Source organism: Oncorhynchus clarkii, chromosome 14 (genome assembly GCF_045791955.1).
Source record: "Oncorhynchus clarkii lewisi isolate Uvic-CL-2024 chromosome 14, UVic_Ocla_1.0, whole genome shotgun sequence".
NCBI lineage: Eukaryota > Metazoa > Chordata > Actinopteri > Salmoniformes > Salmonidae > Oncorhynchus > Oncorhynchus clarkii.
Window position 1 is genome coordinate 35,488,328 of NC_092160.1, and position 25,245 is coordinate 35,513,572.

The 25,245-nt window shown below is 44.2% G+C and overlaps 1 protein-coding gene across 1 annotated transcript in view; it reads left to right on the top strand.

Moving 5' to 3' along the window:
* Nucleotides 1-25,245, top strand: part of LOC139366577 (uncharacterized) — a 70,035-nt gene that overhangs the window by 40,562 nt on the left and 4,228 nt on the right. The gene's annotated exons all lie outside the window — the stretch shown is intronic.

Sequence of the window (25,245 nt, forward strand, 5' to 3'; positions counted from 1 at the left end):
TTGTTTTCTCATTTTGTCTGTCATAGTTGAAGTGGACCTATGATGAAAATTACAGGCCTTTCTCATCTTTTTAACCTCTCTGATCTCCCCATCCCGGATCCGGTATCGTGAATACAGACTCAAGCTCATTACCATAACGCAACGTTAACTATTCATGAAAATCGCAAATGAAATAAATATGCCATCTCTCAAGCTTAGCCTTTTGTAAACAACACTGTCATCTCAGATTTTTAAAATATGCTTCTCAACCATAGGAAAACAATCATTTGTGTAAAAGTAGCTAGCTAGCGTAGCATTAGCGTTAGCATCCAGCACGCAACATTTCAACAAAAACATAAAATCCTTAAAATAAAATAATTTACCTTTGAAGAACTTCGGATGTTTTCAATGAGGAGACTCTCAGTTAGATAGCAAATGCTCAGTTTTTTCCAAAAAGATTCTTTGTGTAATAGAAATAGCTCCGTTTTGTACATCACATTTGGCTACAAAAAAACCCTGAAAATTCAGTCCTCAAAACGCGAACTTTTTTCCAAATTAACTCCATAATATCGACTGAAAACATGTCAAACGTGGTTTAGAATCAATCCTCAAGGTGTTTTTCACATATCTCTTCGATGATATATCGTTCGTGGAAGCATGGTTTCTCCTCTCAATCAAATGGAAAAATACTTGCAGCTGGCTTTGCGCACCAATTTTGACGCAGGACACCAGGCGGACACTTGGAAAATGTAGTCTCTTATGGTCAATCTTCCAATGATATGCCTACAAATGCGTCACAATGCTGCCGACATCTTGGGGAAACGGCAGAAGGTCTAAGCTTATTCCTGTCGCATTCACAGCCATATAAGGAGACATTAGAAAACAGAGCTTCAGAAATTCTGCTCATTTCCTGTTTGACGTTTCATCTTGGTTTCGCCTGTAGAATGAGTTCTGTGGCACTTACAGACAATATCTTTGCAGATTCTGAAACTTCAGAGTGTTTTCTTTCAAAAACTGTCAAGAATATGCATAGTCGAGCATCTTTTCGTGACAAAATATCACGCTTAAAACGGGAACGTTTTTTTATCCAAAAATGAAATAGCGCCCCTAGAGATCCAACAGGTTTTAAGTGGGAGAACTTGCACAATTGGTGGCTGACTAATTACTTTTTTGCCCCACTGTATATATATATATATATATATATATATATATATATATATATATATATATATATATATATAAAATGTGGATACATTTACGTTAATTTCAAAACTCACTGATTTTAAGCCAATAAGAAGTCCTGGTCCCAATTGAGTCCAGGTCAAACGTAGTGTACTTTAAATGGAATAGGTTGCCATTTGGGACAGAGTCAGTGACACATAGCCAAGAGAATCTGATTAAGGAATGACATGCTCAAATCTGTTTTACCTTAAAAACAACAGAGTCTCCAAGTGATTTCTTGTCATCCCGTTGAAACGCTGTGTCGAGAGAAATGTATTGTATGAATTTATCATCAGTATTTTTTTGTTTGTATTCTGTTCAATGGTCGTTAGTGTACTTTTCTACGTCAGAACTAAAGCAGTTGCCTCTCCCACCACGCCCCCCAAAATTCTGCTCGTCCACCAATCGGCTGAGACGGGACCTTTACTGTGTCCCTAATGGCACTAAATGCTCTACATAAATGCCCTGCTTTGCATCAAAGCCCTATGAGCCCTAGTCAAAAGTAGTGCACTAAATTGGGAATAGGGTGACATTTGGGAGTCCCCTGTGTCTGAGGGCTGAGGGGTGCAGCAGAGGGGCGTTGAACTCAGGAATGTAAAGGCACGTTCCCTATTCCTGTAAACGCCCAAACAAAGCTTCCTCCCCATCGAGCTACTACAGCTCCAGTGTGTGGGTGTGTGTGTGTTTACATATGCGTGTGTGTGTGTGTATGGCGTGAGCTATTGGTGGGCTCCAGAGGTGATACGCTGTTCTGTAGAACAATAGTTGGACTTTAGACCCATTCTCTTAGCGGTGGAGAGGAAAGAGAGCAATTGAACCTTATTGTTTACCTGAAGCCCATAACATTTTGACATTGTTGTTTACCTAAAGCCCCATACAATTTAAACCTTATTGTTTACCTGAAGCCCCGTACAATTGAAACCTTATTGTTTACCTGAAGCCCCATAACATTTTGACATTTTGTTTACCTGAAGCCCCATATAATTTAAACCTTATTGTTTACCTGAAGCCTCATACAATTTAAACCTTATTGTTTACCTGAAGTGCCGTACAATTTAGACCTTATTGTTTACCTGAAGCCCTGTACAATTGTGACATTATTGTTTACCTGAATCCCCATACAATTTAGACCTTATTGTTTACCTGAAGCCCTGTACAATTTAAACCTTATTGAGGAATGAGGAGTGCATCAGAGGGGCTCTGAACTCAGGAAAGGAGAGTCATGGTTCCTGTAAAGTAAAGGGGAATGTGAGACTGTACTGTAAAGTAAAGGAGAATGTGAGACTGTACTGTAAAGGAGAATGTGAGACTGTACAGTAAAGGAGAATGTGAGACTGTACTGTAAAGTAAAGGAGAATGTGAGACTATAAAGTAAAGGAGAATGTGAGACTGTACTGTAAAGTAAAGGAAAATGTGAGACTGTACTGTAAAGGAGAATGTGAGACTGTACTGTAAAGTAAAGGAAAATGTGAGACTGTACTGTAAAGGAGAATGTGAGACTGTACAGTAAAGGAGAATGTGAGACTGTAAAGTAAAGGAGAATGTGAGACTGTACTGTAAAGGAGCATGTGAGACTGTACTGTACAGTAAAGGGGAATGTGAGACTGTACTGTAAAGGGGAATATGAGACTGTACTGTAAAGTAAAGGGGAATGTGAGACTGTACTGTACAGTAAAGGGGAATGTGAGACTGCACTGTATAGTAAAGGGGAATGTGAGACTGTACTGTAAAGTAAAGGAGAATGTGAGACTGTACTGTACAGTAAAGGAGAATGTGAGACTGTACAGTAAAGGGGAATGTGAGAATGTACAGTAAAGGGGATTGTGAGACTGTACAGTAAAGGAGAATGTGAGACTGTACTGTACAGTAAAGGGGAATGTGAGACTGTACTGTAAAGGAGAATGTGAGACTGTACTATACTGTAAAGGAGAATGTGAGACTGTAAAGTAAAGGAGAATGTGAGACTGTACAGTAAAGTAAAGGAGAATGTGAGACTGTACAGTAAAGGAGAATGTGAGACTGTACTGTAAAGGAGAATGTGAGACTGTACTGTAAAGGGGAATGTGAGACTGTACAGTAAAGTAAAGGAGAATGTGAGACTGTACAGTAAAGGAGAATGTGAGACTGTACAGTAAAGGGGAATGTGAGACTGTACTGTAAAGTAAAGGAGAATGTGAGACTGTACTGTAAAGGAGAATGTGAGACTGTACAGTAAAGGAGAATGTGAGACTGTAAAGTAAAGGAGAATATGAGACTGTACAGTAAAGGAGAATGTGAGACTGTACAGTAAAGGAGAATGTGAGTCTGTACTATACTGTAAAGGTGAATGTGAGACTGTACAGTAAAGGGGAATGTGAGACTGTACAGTAAAGGAGAATGTGAGACTGTACTGTAAAGTAAAGGAGAATGTGAGACTGTACTGTAAAGTAAAGGGGAATGTGAGACTGTACTGTAGAGTAAAGGGGAATGTGAGACTGTACTGTATAGTAAAGGGGAATGTGAGATTGTACTGTAAAGTAAAGGAGAATGTGAGACTGTACTGTACAGTAAAGGAGAATGTGAGACTGTACAGTAAAGGGGAATGTGAGACTGTACAGTAAAGGAGAATGTGAGACTGTACTGTACAGTAAAGGGGAATGTGAGACTGTACTGTAAAGGAGAATGTGAGACTGTACTATACTGTAAAGGTGAATGTGAGACTGTAAAATAAAGGAGAATGTGAGACTGTACAGTAAAGTAAAGGAGAATGTGAGACTGTAGAGTAAAGGAGAATGTGAGACTGTACTGTAAAGGAGAATGTGAGACTGTACTGTAAAGGGGAATGTGAGACTGTACAGTAAAGTAAAGGAGAATGTGAGACTGTACAGTAAAGGGGAATGTGAGACTGTACAGTAAAGGGGAATGTGAGACTGTACAGTAAAGTAAAGGAGAATGTGAGACTGTACAGTAAAGGGGAATGTGAGACTGTACAGTAAAGGAGCATGTGAGACTGTACTGTAAAGGAGAATGTGAGACTGTACTGTACTGTAAAGGGGAATGTGAGACTGTACAGTAAAGGGGAATGTGAGACTTTACTGTAAATTAAAGGAGCCTGTACAGTACAGTAAAGGGGAATTTGAGACTGTACAGTACAGTAAAGGGGAATGTGAGACTGTACTGTAAAGTAAAGGAGCCTGTACAGTACAGTAAAGGGGAATGTGAGACTGTACTGTACAGTAAAGGGGAATGTGAGACTGTACTGTAAAGGGGAATGTGAGACTGTACTGTAAAGGGGAATGTGAGACTGTACTGTAAAGGGGAATGTGAGACTGTACAGTAAAGGAGAATGTGAGACTGTACTGTAAAGTAAAGGGGAATGTGAGACTGTACTGTACAGTAAAGGGGAATGTGGGACTGTACTGTAAAGGGGAATGTGAGACTGTACTGTAAAGGGGAATGTGAGACTGTACTGTAAAGGGGAATGTGAGACTGTACAGTAAAGGAGAATGTGAGACTGTACAGTAAAGGGGAATGTGAGACTGTACTGTAAAGTAAAGGAGAATGTGAGACTGTACTGTAAAGGAGAATGTGAGACTGTACAGTAAAGGAGAATGTGAGACTGTAAAGTAAATGAGAATATGAGACTGTACAGTAAAGGAGAATGTGAGACTGTACAGTAAAGGAGAATGTGAGTCTGTACTATACTATAAAGGTGAATGTGAGACTGTACAGTAAAGGGGAATGTGAGACTGTACAGTAAAGGGGAATGTGAGACTGTACTGTAAAGTAAAGGAGAATGTGAGACTGTACTGTACAGTAAAGGAAAATGTGAGACTGTACTGTACAGTAAAGGTGAACTCTCCACTCTTGAACAGTTGTTAGTGGTGACTTGATGCCTCGTGGGTACATTCTGCCACAGTTGGTGAGGACAGATGCCTCTGCCAGTTGGTGAAGACAGATGCCTCTTTCACAGTTGGTGAGGACATAGTTGGTAAGGACAGATGCCTCTGTCACAGTTGGTGAGGACAGAGGCCTCTTTCACAGTAGGTGAGGACAGATGCCTGTCACAGTTGGTGAGGACAGAGCCCTCTTTCACATTTGGTGAGGACAGAGCCCTCTTTCACAGTTGGTGAGGACAGAGCCCTCTTTCACAGTTGACATAGATATTAGCTGAAAAGAGAGAGTGGCAGAGCTGACACAGTCAGTCATCAGTGAGACTTAAAGCACTGCAGAGCCTTATGTAAAGTCCATTTATATGTTTTATCAGCCTGTGCAGTGTTAGGAGGAAGTGGATCTGTGGCAGACAGGCAGTAAATTGGGGTTGAGGAAGTGTGTGTGCTTATGTGTGTGTGTGTAGTGCCTCTCTTTTTCGACACTGCCCTGCACCCCACTCCCCTTCCCACTGCAGATGGACTTATAAGCCTTCCGTGACAGAGTCCTCGCTTTGCTCTGTTATTCCCCCATCACACACACACACACACACACACACACACGCACACACACACACACACACACCTCCCCCATCGTTATGGGAGCCTGTTGTGTAATTGGAAGCATTGATCGTCTCCGGCCTAGCTATGACCAGCCGGCCGTGAATAACACACACAGACAGATTTGGGGTTCTCTGTAGAAAACAATACATTATTAATGAGTTAGTATGGTTAACGGAACCACTTCCACAGCACATGGAGGAATCAGGCACATCTGGAACAGTTGTGACTGGATGCGTCTCAAATGATACCCTATTCCCTATACAGTGCACTACTTTTGACCAGTGCCTATGGGGCTTTGGTCCAAGGTAGTGCACTAAAAATAGGGAATAGTGGTAGAATCCAAGATGGCGCTGCAGTATATCTGTCTTTGTCTTATCCCGTGTAAATAGCCGGTCTTTTTCGTATATATCTTAATCTCACTTTCTATCTACGAACTAAATATTCTTTCATGCAACCCGTCTCATCCAATGTGGTACGGATCTGCTATTTTTATTCCTTATAACTGGAACTTCCATCAGGAGCTAGTCAGGCTAACTAGCTACTAGTCTTTGTTAGCCACGACTAGCGGTCCTCGCCTTTTTATCCCCGTCATCAGCCAGCCTTAGCTGCCAGTCTGCACAGCGCGATATCAACCCAGAGCATATCGGACTGCTTCTCTCTACCACGCCGGATTCCTGCCGCTCTGGATCATTACTCCGGATCATCACAGCTAGCTAGCTGCAAACGAGTGGCTACTGTTAGCTACCGCCTCTGTCGTGAAGCAAGCACCAGCTAGCCTTGAGCTAGCCTTGAGCTAAGCCCGAAGCAAGCACCAGCTAGCCTTGAGCTAGCCTTGAGCTAGGCCCATATACCAGCTAATTCTAGGGCTACAATACCTCCAATTGGCATGGACCCTTTATTGTCGACACGGAGACCCGCCGATCCATCGCGACTGGACTGCCGATGTGATCGCCCGATGTGGTCTCAACAGGCTATTCTGTTACGATGTCGCTGAAGAACCATCTAATATCCCCGCCCGGCCCGCTAGCTTTTCTGAACCCTGTGTCTCCTGTTCACCTAGTGTAGTAATGACTACCAAACGGAACCCTGACTCACATATTGCTGCTCTTTTGACCCTATGATCACTCGGCTACACAGCTGATGGCCCCTGGACTGTTTCAATAGCACTGTACCGCCTTTAGCTTATCTGTCGGCCCCAGCCTCGAACTCAGGTCCTGTATGTACCTAACTGATCCACTCTGCCCATTCATCGCCATTTACCTGTAGGCCCCAGCCTCAAACTCAGGTCCTGTATGTACCTAACTGACCCACTCTGCCCATTCATCACCATTTACCTGTTGGCCCCAGCCTCGAACTCAGGTCCTGTATGTACCTAACTGACCCACTCTGCCCATTCATCACCATTTACCTGTAGGCTCCAGCCTCGAACTCAGGTCCTGTATGTACCTAACTGACCCACTCTGCCCATTCATCGCCATTTACCCGTTGTTGTCTTAGCTCTCCTGATCAACACCTGTGATTGCTTTATGCCTCTCTCTAATGTCAATATGCCTTGGCTACTGCTGCCTTGGCTAGTTTTTACTGTTTTGTTTCACCGTAGTGCCTTCAGTCCCACTCATAATGCCTTAGATAGCTCTTTCGTCCCACCCCACACACATGTGGAGACCTCAAATGACATAACTTGTTCCTCCAGAGAAGAAACCTCTCTCATTGTCACTCAACGCCTAGGTTTACCTCCACTGTACTCACATCCTACTATACCCTTATACATTATGCCTTGAATCTATTCTACCACGCCCAGAAATCTGCTTCTTTTATTCTCTGTCCCCAACTCACTAGACAACCAGTTCTTATAGCCATTAGAAGTACCCTTATCCTACTCCTCCTCTGTTCCTCTGGTGATGTACAGGTTAACCCAGGCCCTGTAGCCCCAGTTCCACTCCTATTCCCCAGGCTCTCTCATTTGTTGACTTCTGTAACCGTAAAAGCCTTGGTTTCATGCATGTTAACATCAGAAGCCTCCTCCCTAAATTTGTTTTCTTCAATGCTTTAGCACACTCCGCCAACCCTGATTTCCTAGCCGTGTCTGAATCCTGGCTTAGGAAGGCCACCAAAAATTCAGAAATTTCCATCCCCAACTACAACATTTTCCACAAAGATAGAACTTCCGAAGGGGGTGGAGTTGCAATCTGCTACAGAGATAGCCTGCAGAGTTCTGTCATCTCACTGTTTCTCACTGTTTCTCAGTCTCTCACTGTTTCCACTTGTTATAGACCCCCCTCAGCCCCCAGCTGGACACCATATGTGAATTAATTGCCCCCCATTTATCTTCAGAGTTTGTACTGTGACCTAAACTGGGATATGCTTAAAACCTTTTTGGGCTAGACGTCCCGCTAGCGGCACACCTAGACAACATCCGATGAAATTGCAGAGCGTGAAATTCAAAATACAAAAATCGTAATATTAAACATTCATGAAAATACAAGTGTCTAACATTGTTTAAAAGTTTAACTTATTGTTAATCCAGCTGCTTTGTCATATTTCAAAAATGCTTTACGGCGAAAGCATACCATGCGATTATCTGAGGATAGGGCCATGCGTACAAAAGCATTAAAAACATTTTCCAAACCAGCAGAGTTTTCCAAAACCACAAAAGTAAAAAACCACAAAAGTAAAAAATAGCGATAAAATAAATCACTTACCTTTGAAGATCTTCCTCTGTTTGCAATCCCAATGGTCTCTGCTACATAACAAATGGTTGTTTTGTTCGATAAAGTCCTTTTTTACATCCCAAAAAAGTCAGTTTATTTGGCGTGCTTGATTCAGTAATCCACCTGTTCCCCTCGTTCAAAATGCATACAAAGGAATCCCAAAAGTTACCAATAAACTTCGTCCAAACAAGTCAAACAGCGTTTCTAATCAATCCTCAGGTACCCTAATATGTAAATAAATTATACAATTTAAGACGGAGAACAGTATGTTCATTACCGGAGATAAATAACGAAGTGTGCATCCTCATCCACGCGCGCCACAAGACCACAAAAAACAAGCCTGAAACCCTTTCTAAAGACTGTTGACATCTAGTGGAAGCCATAGGAACTGCAATCTGGGAGGATTTCCTTTGATTTTTCCATAGACAGCCATTTCAATGGATGGTGACCTCAACAACAACAAAAAATCCATGGTTCACTCCAGACTTAACTGCCCTTGACTAACACAAAAACATCCTATGGCATACTGCATTACCATCGAATAGCCCCCACAATATGCACCTTTTCAGGGAGTTAGGAAACAATATACATAGTAAGTTAGGAAAGCAAAGGCTAGCTTTTTCAAACAGAAATTTGAATCCTGCAGCACAAATTCCAAAAAGTTCTGTAACACTGTAAAGTCCATGGAGAATAAGAGCACTTCCTCCAAGCTGCCCACTGCATTGAGGCTAGGAAACACTGTCACCACCGATAAATCTACGATAAACGAGAATTTCATTAAGCAGTTTTCTATGGCTGGTCATGCTTTCCGACTGGCTACCCCGGTCAACAGCTCTGCTCTCGCTGGCTGGCCCTCGCTTCATATTTGTCGCCAAACCCACTGGCTCCAGGTCATCTATAAGTCTTTGCTAGGTAAAGCCCTGCCTTATCTCAGCTCACTGGCCACCGTAGCAGCACCCACCCGTAGCACGCGCTCCAGCAGGTGTATTTCACTGGTCACCCCCAAAGCCAACTCCTGCTTTGGCCACTTTTCCTTCCAGTTCTCTGCTGCCAATGACTGGAACGAATTGAAAAATCACTGAAGCTGGAGATTTATATCTCTCTCACTAATTTTAAGCATCAGCTGCCAGGGCATCTTAATGATCATTGCACCTGTACATAGCCCATCTGTAAATAGCCCATCCAACTACCTCATCCCCATATTGTTATTTATTTCTTTGCTCCTTTGCACCCCACTCTACTTGCACATTAATTTTGTTGCACATCTATCACTCCAGTGTTTAATTGCTAAATTGTAATTACTTCACCACTACGGCCTATTTATTGCCTCACCTCCCTAATCTTACCTCATTTGCACACACTGTATATAGACTTTTCTATTGTGTTATTGACTGTACGTTTGTTTATCCCATGTGAAACTCTGTGTTGTTTGTGTCGCACTGCTTTGCTCTTGGCCAGGTTGCAGTTGTAAATGAGAACTTGTTCTCAACTGTCCTACCTGGCTAAATAAAGGTGTTCTCAACTGTCCTACCTGGCTAAATAAAGGTGTTCTCAACTGCCCTACCTGGCTAAATAAAGGTGAAATAAAACATTTATACATTTAAAAAAGGATGCCATTTAGGACACAGCCAGACATTGTCTGTCTTCAGTGCTCCACTGGGTTAGTTTCCATGCAGGCCGTGGGTACTGCACATGCTGAACAGTGCTTTTCTCTGAGACCCTAACGTTACTGTACTCACATGCAATGTGAACAACAATGTTCATAGCTGTATCAGATTCCCCTATGGCCCAGAGCAGCCTCTGTCTGGAATGAAGAAGCGGTTCTATAGAACTAGAAAATATGGGCCTGTATTCATAAAGTGTCTCAGAGTAGGAGTACTGATCTAGGACCAGTTTTGCCTTTTAGATCAGAATGAAGAAGCCTACATTGACTAGGAGGGAACCTGATCAAGTACTCCTACTCTGAGAACCCTTTGTGCCTTGGACTGGCTATACAGTAAGACTGAAGTTTACCAAATATGTCTACACCAGAAAATGGCTATTTCATTCCACTTAGTTACGGTACCTATTATTCCTCTGCTACCAGAAGTGAAACCATCTCATTGAATCTCATCCTATAGTGAAGCTCTTTACCTAATTTACTGACAGACAATTACATTTGTAAAAGAGAAATTGATGCAGATAAAACCCACAATTCAATTGTGCTGATAAAATTTCACCAACGGAGTCCCAAATGGAAGCCTGTTCCCTGTTTAGTGCACTACTTTTGACCAGTGTCCTATGGGCCCTGGAGAAAAGTAGTGTACTATATAGGGAATAGTGTGCTGTTTGGGTCACAGTAAAAATGTCATCATCAACTACGGTGACTTCCTTGTCAATCGGAACACGTCCACATTGGATCGGGAAAGGACTGACTCAATTTGTTGCAATTATAATAATCATTGTGGTACTGTAGACGGATGGTAATATGATTTAAATCTCATTGAGCTCATTTGTCGTTTGGGCTCCCTCCAGTCCATGGCTTCTGTTTCACCTTGGGGACAAATGCTCTCAGTCGGTAGGGAAAAGACAATGACAATCATAGCAGCTACAGTATATTGTATGCCTCTGAAATGGCACCTTATTCCCTATATAGTGCACTACAGATGTAGCATATTCATTTGAGCAAGTTTGCCAGGGCAGGAAAAGAATCCTGCAGCAACAGGAAATGTTGATTATTACGTGGATAATAATTAACGGATACTTTTGTAGGGGTTGATACATTTATTGTTAGGGAAAATAAAGTCTGGTAAAAGAGGTCATATAAAATAAAATGGAGGTGTAGAGCTGTACTGGACAGTTACAACTGGGGGTGTAGAGCTGTAATGGACAGTTACAACTGGGGGTGTAGAGCTGTAATGGACAGTTTCAACTGGAGGTGTAGAGCTGTAATGGACAGTTACAACTGGGGGTGTAGAGCTGTAATGGACAGTTACAACTGGGGGTGTAGAGCTGTAATGGACAGTTACAACTGGGGGTGTAGAGCTGTAATGGACAGTTACAACTGGAGGTGTAGAGCTGTAATGGACAGTTACAACTGGGGGTGTAGAGCTGTAATGGACAGTTACAACTGGGGGTGTAGAGCTGTAATGGACAGTTACAACTGGGGGTGTAGAGCTATAATGGACAGTTACAACTGGGGGTATAGAGCTGTAATGGACAGTTACAACTGGGGGTATAGAGCTGTAATGGACAGTTACAACTGGAGGTGTAGAGCTGTAATGGACAGTTACAACTGGGGGTGTAGAGCTGTAATGGACAGTTACAACTGGGGGTGTAGAGCTGTAATGGACAGTTACAACTGGGGGTGTAGAGCTGTAATGGACAGTTACAACTGGGGGTGTAGAGCTGTAATGGACAGTTACAACTGGGGGTGTAGAGCTGTAATGGACAGTTTCAACTGAACTGGGGGTGTAGAGCTGTAATGGACAGTTACAACTGGGGGTGTAGAGCTGTAATGGACAGTTACAACCGGGGGTGTAGAGCTGTAATGGACAGTTACAACTGGAGGTGTAGAGCTGTAATGGACAGTTACAACTGGGGGTGTAGAGCTGTAATGAACAGTTACAACAGGTTTTGAACAATGATGGGGAGAGTTTGGCAAAACCAGTTCGGGAGTGAGTTCCAGATCACAGGGCCTCTGTAGGTGATTGAATTGAGAAGTGTTTGTTGTTGAATGTGTGATGGCGGGCGTAGCTGTTGTCTGTTTCTTGTTGAGTAGTTATGGAATTCATATGTGGTGGTGAAATAGTTGTTTTTTAAGAAAGATTGTAATAAGTGATTTAAAGAGCTGTAAACAAATTGAACAACTTGAAGATAATTCATTTGATAAATATTCAGGAGTCCTAATTGTTTGAAAAGGGACTGCTGAATGGTCTCTTAAACCATCAGATTATGTTATTATTACTGATGGTTTCTGCAGGCGATAGATTGATAGTAGTTTGATATGTTACGTATGTGCTGGTCCATGTAATGTTACAGAAGCTGTGATTATTTTTCGTGATCTTAGAGGTTATTGTCGTTATGTGTGGTTTCCATGACAATTTATCATCAATAAAAATACCAAGAAAGTGTGTTGTACAGGCTTGATCAACTTGGATATTATTAATATGGACCCCTATATAGTCTGGATTGGATTCTCTGTTTTTGGACCAAATAATACATTCAATTACAATTTGTTGATTTTAAATCACTTGGAGATATTGCAGTTTATCATGAACAATATTAATATGATCATTGAGGTCTCTGTGAGATCTGGGAGAGCACTTTGGATGCTTTAGGCAGATCATTTATATAGATCAGAAATAATAGGGGACCAAGAATTGATCCCTGCGGCACACCACACTTAATCTCCCGAATGCTTTTGAGAGATCCAGAAAAATACTGAATGCGATCATTTTCCTTATGTATTTCGTCAATTAAATAAGTAGAGTGAAATTTTTCTGAAGCCATACTGATGTTTGATATTTTATTAATCTGTTATATGCAAGCTTCTCTAAAATGGTCGAGGTAGACGGCAAAATTGGTCATTTTAAATTTTGTTCAACTTTATGAATTGGAAAACTTTTGGCCATTTTCAGTTCATAGGGCACAATGCCCTTAGCAAATGATAGATTGAAAATGTAGTCGCGAGGTGTGATAATGAAATCAACCATTTCTTTAGCCAGCTTAGCGTCCAATCTGTCGTGACCTGAGGTGGTGTTTATCCGAGATAATAAGATGTCACGTAACTTATTACAGGACACAGAGGTAGATTGGAACTTGCTAGAATGGGACAGATTCATGAATTTTATTGGCCCGATTGTGCGATTGTAGTGGCTCCATTATTATAAGCCATTCTCCCCTCAGCAGCCTCCTGTGGTAAGGTTGTAGTGATGACACATGAGCCAGTCAGTGCCAAGGGGAAACCCTGGGATTGTTCAATCCAATTGCAGTGTACTTTACAAAATATACACCAACTCTGAAAACAAATGCAAGAAAGAGCCAGTATAGAGTAGAGAGGAACCGGTATAGAGTAGAGAGGGACCGGTATAGAGTAGAGAGGGACCGGTATAGAGTAGAGAGGGACCAGTATAGAGTAGAGAGGGACCGGTATAGAGTAGAGAGGGACCGGTATAGAGTAGACAGGGACCGGTATAGAGTAGACAGGGACCGGTATAGAGTAGAGAGGGACCGGTATAGAGTAGAGAGGGACCGGTATAGAGTAGACAGGGACCGGTATAGAGTAGACAGGGACCGGTATAGAGTAGAGAGGGACCGGTATAGAGTAGAGAGGGACCGGTATAGAGTAGAGAGGGACCGATATAGAGTAGACAGGGACCGGTATAGAGTAGAGAGGGACCGGTATAGAGTAGAGAGGGACCGGTATAGAGTAGACAGGGACCGGTATAGAGTAGACAGGGACCGGTATAGAGTAGAGAGGGACCAGTATAGAGTAGACAGGGACCGGTATAGAGTAGAGAGGGACCGGTATAGAGTAGAGAGGGACCGGTAGAGAGACAGGTCTTGATGATCTTAGCACACTTTGTACCACTCACTATGATGTCAGCACTTGTGAAGCCTCGTGTTCAGAGAAGGCGGCCCGCATTTGAAGTAAATCTGTACTGTGTGTGAACAGACAAACACAAACGGGTGACTTTGGCCTCTGTAGACCTTGTTGTTCTGGTACATGACTCAACTCAAGGCAGCTCATGTCTTTCATTCAGAACGCCACGAAGATGCTTCCTGAGGAGGAAGGCTGAAGGCCATTACATTTCAGCTTTTCATGTTTTCAGATCCAGTTGTCATGCTTTGTACGACACCGCTGTCAATGTTTAGGAGAGTGACTCCACTGTCAATGTTTAGGAGAGTGACTCCACTGTCAATGTTTAGGAGAGTGACTACACTGTCAATGTTTAGGAGAGTGACTCCACTGTCCATGTTTAGTAGAGTGACTCCACTGTCAATGTTTAGGAGAGTGACTCCACTGTAAATTAATAGGAGAGTGACTCCACTGTCAATGTTTAGGAGAGTGACTCCACTGTCAATGTTTAGGAGAGTGACTCCACTGTCAATGTTTAGGAGAGTGACTCCACTGTCAATGTTTAGGAGAGTGACTCCACTGTCAATGAATAGGAGAGTGACTCCACTGTCAATGTTTAGGAGAGTGACTCCACTGTCAATGTTTAGGAGAGTGACTCCACTGTCAATGAATAGGAGAGTGACTCCACAGTCAATGAATAGGAGAGTGACTCCACTGTCAATGTTTAGGAGAGTGACTCCACTGTCAATGTTTAGGAGAGTGACTCCACTGTCAATGTTTAGGAGAGTGACTCCACTGTAAATTAATAGGAGAGTGACTCCACTGTCAATATTTAGGAGAGTGACTCCACTGTCAATGTTTAGGAGAGTGACTCCTCTGTCAATGAATAGGAGAGTGACTCCACTGTCAATGTTTAGGAGAGTGACTCCACTGTCAATGTTTAGGAGAGTGACTCCACTGTCAATGTTTAGGAGAGTGACTCCACTGTCAATGTTTAGGATAGTGACTCCACTGTAAATGAATAGGAGACAGTATCAATACTGTCTCATAGGGCGAGGATCATGTTAGTTATCAATACTGTCTCATAGGGCACAGACCATGTTAGTTATCAATACTGTCTCATAGGGCACGAACCATGTTAGTTATCAATACTGTCTCATAGGGCACGAACCATGTTAGTTATCAATACTGTCTCATAGGGCACGAACCATGTTAGTTATCAATACTGTCTCATAGGGCGTGGACCATGTTAGTTATCAATACTGTCTCATAGGGCACGAACTATGTTAGTTATCAATACTGTCTCATAGGCCACAAACCATGTTAGTTATCAATACTGTCTCATAGGGCGTGGACCATGTTAGTTATCAATACTGTCTCATAGGGCACAGACCATGTTAGTTATCAATACTGTCTCATAGGGCACAGACCATGTTAGTTATCAATACTGTCTCATAGGGCACGAACCATGTTAGTTATCAATACTGTCTCATAGGGCACAAACCATGTTAGTTATCAATACTGTCTCATAGGGCGTGGACCATGTTAGTTATCAATACTGTCTCATAGGGCACAGACCATGTTAGTTATCAATACTGTCTCATAGGGCACAGACCATGTTAGTTATCAATACTGTCTCATAGGGCACAGACCATGTTAGTTATCAATACTGTCTCATAGGACGTGGACCATGTTAGTTATCAATACTGTCTCATAGGGCACAGACCATGTTAGTTATCAATACTGTCTCATAGGGCGTGGACCATGTTAGTTATCAATACTGTCTCATAGGGCACAGACCATGTTAGTTATCAATACTGTCTCATAGGGCACAGACCATGTTAGTTATCAATACTGTCTCATAGGGCACGAACCATGTTAGTTATCAATACTGTCTCATAGGGCACAAACCATGTTAGTTATCAATACTGTCTCATAGGGCACAGACCATGTTAGTTATCAATACTGTCTCATAGGGCACGAACCATGTTAGTTATCAATACTGTCTCATAGGGCACAGACCATGTTAGTTATCAATACTGTCTCATAGGGCACAAACCATGTTAGTTATCAATACTGTCTCATAGGGCGTGGACCATGTTAGTTATCAATACTGTCTCATAGGGCACAGACCATGTTAGTTATCAATACTGTCTCATAGGGCACAGACCATGTTAGTTATCAATACTGTCTCATAGGGCGTGGACCATGTTAGTTATCAATACTGTCTCATAGGGCACAGACCATGTTAGTTATCAATACTGTCTCATAGGGCACGAACCATGTTAGTTATCAATACTGTCTCATAGGGCACGAACCATGTTAGTTATCAATACTGTCTCATAGGGCACAGACCATGTTAGTTATCAATACTGTCTCATAGGGCGTGGACCATGTTAGTTATCAATACTGTCTCATAGGGCACAGACCATGTTAGTTATCAATACTGTCTCATAGGGCGTGGATCATGTTAGTTATCAATACTGTCTCATAGGGCGTGGACCATGTTAGTTATCAATACTGTCTCATAGGGCACAGACCATGTTAGTTATCAATACTGTCTCATAGGGCACAGACAATTGTTAGTTATCAATACTGTCTCATAGGGCGTGGACCATGTTAGTTATCAATACTATCTCATAGGGCACAGACCATGTTAGTTATCAATACTGTCTCATAGGGCACAAACCATGTTAGTTATCAATACTGTCTCATAGGGCGTGGACCATGTTAGTTATCAATACTGTCTCATAGGGCACAGACCATGTTAGTTATCAATACTGTCTCATAGGGGGTGGACCATGTTAGTTATCAATACTGTCTCATAGGGCGTGGACCATGTTAGTTATCAATACTGTCTCATAGGGCACGGACCATGTTAGTTATCAATACTGTCTCATAGGGCGTGGATCATGTTAGTTATCAATACTGTCTCATAGGGCATGAACCATGTATGTGTGTGTGTGTGTTTGTAAGGCGGGGAGTTTGTGGGGGTGTTTGTGTGTGTGTTTGTAGGGGGGGTCAGTGGGGGTGTTTGTGTGTGTGTGTTTGCAGGGGGGGGGGGGGGTAGTGGGGTGGTTGTGTGTGTGTGTTTGCAGGGGGGGTAGTGGGGTGGTTGTGTGTGTGTGCGTGTGCGTGTGCGTGTGCGTGTGCGTGTGTGTGTGTGTGTGTGTGTGTGTGTGTGTGTGTGTGTGTGTGTGTGTCTGAGCATACATGCTTGTGTGTGTCAACAAGGTGTCCCTTTCTGCTGGTGTTGAACTGATAATTTAATTCACAAATCAGCAAAATAAAGTGTACTATTTTGTCTTTGAATGTCATCGAATGACCACATGACACACTACACTTGGCCTGTTGCATGTGCTTCCATGTGAACGGTGGAGGCTGTGGCAGGGCATCTATAATATGGACTGGGGTGGCTTGTTGAGGTTACTGTGTAACCAGACACCACCTAGACTGTGTCTCTTGTAAAAGAGTGACTTGGGCGTTGTTAGCAAAGATGTTTCACCAACCAGAACGGCTCACTGTCTCGTCTAATGTTCTGGAACACTCACTCCTAACTCACTCAGGTATAGACCACGGGGGGTGGGGGGGGGGTCCAACATAGCCCCATTCCGCTAGTGAAAACACTGCACGGTGCCTGTCTGTCTGTCTGCCCGTGTTGTAATTATTCAACTAGCCAACTTATATAAGCTTCTCTTCAGTGGCACCAGATAACAGGTTAACACATGGATGGTGTGAGGAGACGAGAACTGCAGAGGAGACCTGACTACATAATGACATGACAGTAAAAGAGTGGCGTGGGCGCAACAGAAACAGAATAATAGATGTGTTTTTTCTGTAAGGCTCATTGATCTCTGGGCCTCCAGCAGCACCATACACATGTTTGTTAGTCGCATATAGGTCATCAGACACGTGACCTGCAGGCCAAGTGGCACCCTATTCCCTACATAGTGCTCTATTTTTCACCAGAGACCTATAGGCTATGTTCAAAAGTAGTGCATAATTTAGGGAATAGGTTGCCACTTTGGCAAGCAGATGAAGAATCACCTTTTGTGGCCGCGTTGAGTAGGCTACACCTGGCCATCTGCCCAAGTGAACCATGGAATTTGAATGTCCTCGATGTTTCCCAGTTCTTAGAAAGGTTATCTATTAGATAATATCTACTAAAGTGTACAGATATCAGGATGGGTCCACTCCCATGAAAGATGCTGTCTGTCCTAGTTGGTAATCATACTCCCTCTGGTGGTGACAGTCTCATCGTGTTTAATGCCTCTCTCTCTTATCAACTAATACTCCTCATTATGGCCCTGTCTCTGAGAAGGGCTCTAGAACTCATCGTATAAACGACTTCTCATTCTATTCTAATTCGGAATTGATTCTAATTCCATGAGTTCTACAAAGGGAGCGAGATCAGCTGTCATTGAGCTGCCCAGACCTCCAGTGTTCTGCCCTGACTTCCTGGTAGAATTTACCAGGGAGTTGACAGTGGTTTTGCGTCCCAAATGGCTCCCTATTCTCTACATAGTGTCACTACTTTTGGACATCTTCCATAGGGCTCTGGTCAAAAGAAGTGCACTATATAGGGAATAGGGTGCCATTTGGCATACATTCGTAGAGTTTAGAGGAGAAATTACAGGGACTGTTCCCAGCCGTATTGACGGAACAGCGACAGAGAGAAGGATTTAACAGGGAGATGAGATTGGCTGGTTTCAGGGTGTTACCATTGATCTGTCTCTGTGTTCCCACCATGTCAGGACATATCTCTATGTATGTCTGTTTAATTAGTCTGCATTGTGTTGGCTTTGTGGGATCACAATGTGGGATCATCATCATTCAGAGTGATGTGTCAAATCTCTATCTAGCTAGGTGTCACGTTCGTTAGAGCGATGAGACCAAGGCGCAGCGTGATGTGAATACATCTTCTATTTTAATGAAACGAAGAATACTTCAACAAACTTACAAAAACGTGACGATATACAGACTAAGTGCAGACACAGACAACTAGTACATAGACAATCACCCACAAATTACCCAAGGAATATGGCTGCCTAAATATGGTTCCCAATCAGAGACAACGATAAACAGCTGCCTCTAATTGAGAACCAATCTAGGCAACCATAGACATACAAAACACCTAGACTAGTGAAACCAGATACAAAAACCCCTAGACAGGGTTAAAAACACAACAAACCACCCTCGTCACACCCTGACCTAACCAAAATAATAAAGAAAACAAAGATAACTATAAAGGTCAGGGCGTGACACTAGGTATGAAATGAAAGTCTTGTTGACTTGCAACAGCTCAGTCAGTGGTTTCTACAGCTACTCCATGGACTAATACTGACACGTTTCTTCAAACCTTATGTAATGTGATTCCTTTTGTTTTCAACATGATATCCTGCTTCAACTTGTTTTAAATGTGAACAACAACTGTAACAGATCTACAGTACACTATATATCTCTCAATATTTATGTTAGCATTTTGCCCAGGTACAAAAGACTGCCAAATATACTGGATTGACTCATTTGTTGAGAAACCTCAAGACGTTTTGACATAAGAACATACCGTAGGTAAGACGATAAGAGGTTGGCTTCGTGTTCCATGTTACAGAACAATGGAAGACTGGTGACTTATTATGGACGAGATTCCGGAATGATTCCATCAGTAATCAATTGAGAAATGTTTCAATTTAAAGAATTTCCCCCCTCATTTGTGAATGAGGTTCATATTCTGTGCATGGTCAGCTGTTGAGTGTCAATGGTTGCCGATGGTATGGGCCTAATACGGCCTTGGAAAATCACATGACGAATGCCACTATGTGCTGCGTTGTGCGTAGGCCTTGGCCCACCTCCAGAGGTATCCTTGTCAGTTTTTCTCTTTGTGTTTTGAGAGAGAGAGAGAGAGATCGCTGAAGAAACAGAAACAACAGTGAATAACAGAACAGTGGAAGCATCTCTCCACTATCCTCTCATTCGTTTGTTGGTCGTTGGAATGGGAGCCTGTTGGTCGCGTCCCTGCGTTGTCCCACTCCCTAGCCAGGCCAGAAGCAGACCACCTCTCCCATCCCCTGGGCCAGCCCAGCAAACCATCCAGCGACTAGCCGAGCCGCCTGCTGCCGTCCCAGCCCCACTGCAGACACAGAGACGTCTGAGCAGCGTTGCGAGAGCCATGAACTACCACTACCAACCCCCCTACTCACCTAGTCTGTCCCAGAGGGGGTTTCGGCGGTAAGTGGTGGTCGGAGCACGTTCGGCGTGTGTTCGGAGCGTTTTCAGAGCGTGGTCGGAGGGTGTTCGGGAACATGTGTGTAGATGATTGAATGTTGTCATTACGTTGTTAAGAGAAAGGGGATTGGTTGGTTTGTTGAGGAGGTACAGGGACAGGCAGGAATAGTAGGGCAGGTTGACATTTGGTTGATTTGCAACAGGTTAATAAACACTGGGGAAGTTATACTCCTCTATAACATTTAATCAAATTGGTCTGGAAGTCTGGATGTATATTGTAGTAAAATACTTATGTCTGTATATAAAATACTGAATCATTCTGTTTGATAAGGGAACAACTGTCATTATCATTCTTTCTTAGACCCTTGTTTTGCTGCCAGTAGCACAGTGGGTCCATTGTCTATGGGTGAAGAACTCGCATTGTGTTTACAGAGAAGAAGAGTCTGTCAGAGACATCTCCCCTCTTCTCTGAGTGACAAACTGATGGCTTGTGATTTTGGTTTTCATTGTATGTCTCACTCCCACTTGTCAGTCCATGCATCTATGCTATTCTCTGCATCGTAGAGGCTTAGCGTCAGCAGCATCCCACTGCTATTCTCTGCATCGTAGAGGCTTAACGTCAGCAGCATACCACCCTGCATCCCACTGCTATTCTCTGCCTTGTAGAGGCTTAGCATTAGCAGCATACCACCCTGCATCCCACTGCTATTCTCTGCATCGTAGAGGCTTAGCGTCAGCAGCATACCACCCGGCATCCCACTGCTATTCTCTGCATCGTAGAGGCTTAGCGTCAGCAGCATACCACCCTGCATCCCACTGCTATTCTCTGCATCGTAGAGGCTTAGCGTCAGCAGCATACCACCCTGCATCCCACTACTGGCTTGCCTCTGAAGCTGCAGTAAGCAGGGTTGGTTCTGGTCGGTCCCTGGATGGGAGACCACCCTGTATCCCACTGATGGCTGGCCCCTGAAGCTAAGCAGGGTTGGTTCTGGTCGGTCCCTGGATGGGAGACCAGGTGCTGCTGGAAGTGGTGTTGGAGGACCAGTAGGAGGCACTCTTTCCTCTGGCCTAAAATAAAAGTATAATATCCCAATGCCCCAGGGCAGTGATGGGGGACATTGCCCGGTGTAGGGTGCAGTCTTTCGGACGGGACGTTAAACGGGTCTCCTGACTCTCTGTGGTCACTAAAGATCTCATGGCACTTATCGTAAGAGTAGGGGTGTTAACCCCGGTGTCCTGGCTAAATTCCCAATCTGGCCCTCATACCATCATGGTCACCTAATCATCCCCAGCTTCCAATTGGATCATTCATCCCCCCTCCTCTCCCCTGTAACTATTCCCAAGAACGTTGCTGTAAATGAGGATATGTTGTCAGTCAATTGACCTGGGAATAGGTCTGTCTGTCTATTGAATGGTATGTCTGTCTATTATGCACATAATGTAAAACTCCTAATTCCCTCTGGGCTACAGATCTGAATACATACTGTAGACTACATCCTAAATATAACAGTGCACTACTTTTGAACAAAGCCCTGTGCTGGGAAAAAGTAGTGTAGTAATTAGGGAAGTACATTGTCAAAGCCTTGGGCCTCTGGAGGTCACCATGGGGATCCAAAGCCTTGGGCCTCTGGAGATCACCATGGGGATCCAAAGCCTTGGGCCTCTGGAGGTCACCATGGGGATCCAAAGCCTTGGGCCTCTGGAGGTCACCATGGGGGTCGCAAAGCCTTGGGCCTCTGGTCACCATGGGGATCCAAAGCCTTGGGCCTCTGGAGGTCACCATGGGGATCCAAAGCCTTGGGCCTCTGGAGATCACCATGGGGATCCAAAGCCTTGGGCCTCTGGAGGTCACCATGGGGATCCAAAGCCTTGGGCCTCTGGAGGTCACCATGGGGATCCAAAGCCTTGGGCCTCTGGAGGTCACCATGGGGATCCAAAGCCTTGGGCCTCTGGTCACCATGGGGATCCAAAGCCTTGGGCCTCAGGAGGTCACCATGGGGATCCAAAGCCTTGGGCCTCTGGAGGTCACCATGGGGGTCGCAAAGCCTTGGGCCTCTGGAGGTCACCATGGGGGTCGGAAAGCCTTGGGCCTCTGGAGGTCACCATGGGGATCCAAAGCCTTGGGCCACAGGAGGTCACCATGGGGATCCAAAGCCTTGGGCCTCTGGAGGTCACCATGGGGGTCGCAAAGCCTTGGGCCTCTGGAGGTCACCATGGGGGTCGCAAAGCCTTGGGCCTCTGGAGGTCACCATGGGGATCCAAAGCCTTGGGCCTCTGGAGGTCACCATGGGGATCCAAAGCCTTGGGCCTCTGGAGGTCACCTTGGGGGTTGCAAAGCCGTGGGCCTCTGGAGGTCACCATGGGGGTCACAAAGCCTTGGGCCTCTGGAGGTCACCATGGGGATCCAAAGCCTTGGGCCTCTAGTCACCATGTGGATCCAAAGCCTTGGGCTTCTGGAGGTCACCATGGGGATCCAAAGCCATGTGCCTCAGGAGGTCACCATGGGGATCCAGATGAGAGATACAGAGAGACTAAATCTGTTAGAATGTGTTTTGTTTGGCTCTCAGACCAGGACATCTGATGGAAAGTCTGGTTCAACGCCTAATTGGTTGTTTCATGACTCATAGATCCAGGGGTGTGTACCAAATGGCACCCTTTTTCCTGTAAAGTGCTCTATTTATGACCAGAGTGCTTTGTGCCCTGGTCATGAATAGTGCATTATGGGGGGAATATGGTTCCATTTGTGGGACTGTAATGAGTCATATATCCTGCTGGACCCTTTAGGCTGGAGCACACTTAGCTCAATGGACACTGGCTGACAGTTCCCCTTATAGCATATAAACGATAAGAGGACTGAGGGTAGTATGGCTGAGGAGAAAATAAACAGTAGGAGGACTCGAGTTAATATAATATGGCCAAACAATGTTGTTCAAATACCAGTACTTTGTTTACATTGTCATGGTTAGTGGTACTTCTCTCTCTATATCTTTCTCCATGTCCCTCTCTCTCTGTCTCTCTCTCTCTCTATCTATCTCTCTCTCTCTCTCTCTCCATGTCCCTCTCTCTCTCTCTCTCTCTCTATCTTTCTCCATGTCCCTCTCTCCCCCCCCTCTCTCTCTCTCTCTCTATATCTTTCTCCATGTCCCTCTCTCCCCCCCTCTCTCTCTCTCTCTCTATCTATCTTTCTCCATGTCCCTCTCCCCCTCTCTCTCTCTCTCTATATATCTTTATCCATGTCCCTCTCCCCACCTTTCTCCCCCCCCCTCTCTCTCTCTCTCTCGCTCTCTCTCTCTCCATGTCCCTCTCTCCCCCCCCCTCTCTCTCTATATATATATTTATCCATGTCCCTCTCCCCCCCCCCCTCTCTCTCTCTATATCTTTCTCCATGTCCCTCTCTCTCCCCCCCTCTCTCTCTCTCTCTCTCTATCTATCTTTCTCCATGTCCCTCTCTCTCCCCCCCCCTCTCTCTCTCTCTATCTATCTTTCTCCATGTCCCTCTCCCCCCTCTCTTCCCCTCTCTCTCTCTCTTTCTCCATGTCCCTCTCTCTCCCCCCCTCTCTCTCTCTCTCTCTATCTATCTTTCTCCATGTCCCTCCCCCCCCCCCTCTCTCTCTCTCTATCTATCTTTCTCCATGTCCCTCTCTCCCCCCTCTCTCTCTCTCTATCTATCTATCTTTCTCCATGTCCCTCTCCCCCCCTCTCTCTCTCTCCTTATCTATCTTTCTCCATGTCCCTCTCCCCCTCTCTCTCTCTCTCTATCTATCTTTCTCCATGTCCCTCTCCCCCCCCCTCTCTCTCTCTATCTATCTTTCTCCATGTCCCTCTCTCCCCCCCCTCTCTCTCTCTATCTATCTTTCTCCATGTCCCTCTCCCCACCTCTCTCTCTCTCTCTCTCTGTTTCTCTCTCCCTCTCTCTCTCTATCTTTCTCCATGTCCCTCTCTCGCTCTCTGTCTCTCTGTCTCTCTCTCTCCCTATCTTTCTCCATGTCCCTCTCCCTCTCTCCCTCTCTCTCCCTATCTTTCTCCATGTCCCTCTCTCTCTCTCTGTCTCTCTCTCTCTCTCCCTCTCTTTCCCTATCTTTCTCCATGTCCCTCTCCCTCTCTCCCTCTCTCCCTATCTTTCTCCATGTCCCTCTCTCTCTCCATGTCCCTCTCCCTCTCTCCCTCTCTCTCCCCCCAGTGTTTAGATAGGAAACAGTACAATACACTTTTTTGAATACCAGTACTAAACCATGACCACTGTGACTAACACCCAGAGATTTTCCAACCAGAGGCAATAGGTGTAATACTCTTCCCAACTGGCTATTTACTCCCTATGCACTAGGTCAAAAGTAGTGCACTACCCTATGGGCCCCAGGTCAAAAGTAGTGCACTAAATGGGGAATAGGGTGCCACCTGGGATGGAGCCTAGCCACTTGCTACAGCCCTGCCTGGCAGCTCCACAGCACAGTGTAAAATCACAAGTGACAAGCACTATTGATACTAATACATTCAACAAGGCTCTGTGAGATCTGGTTAGTGTCCAGACCAAACTGGAGTCTCACCTAGCTAATTGGATCCGATGGGTTAAAGAATAATTAATTATTTCCTCACAAAATGGAGTACAACTTACTTTTCTTATATGAGCTAAAATAGCGACACAAAAGGGGTGTTGGAGGTGTTCAAGTTATAACTGTGTTGCTATACAGTGACTGCACATAACAACAAGGCAGCTGTGATGGTGCATGTAACTAGGTAGGGTAATCTATGGATGACAGTATTGACCCCTATAAGATGTCCTTATGCTGAAACTCTTGCCTGATAGTGATAGTCTATTAGGACAACAAAACCACATTACAAATGAATTATAATATGTTTTAAATTCCGTGCATCAAAATCCTAAATGCTCACCAAGTAGACTAGTTATGAGTTCTCCAAAGATACGACGCCTGTAAATATTATTTCTGAAGAGGTGAAATTTCAACTCTCGCCAGCAGGTGGTAGCAGAGCTCTAGAGGAGAGGAAGGAAAATAACCAGAGCCTTGCAGTGGGTGGAAAAGTACCCTTATTAAGAAGAAAGGGCTTCCCCAAAATGTCT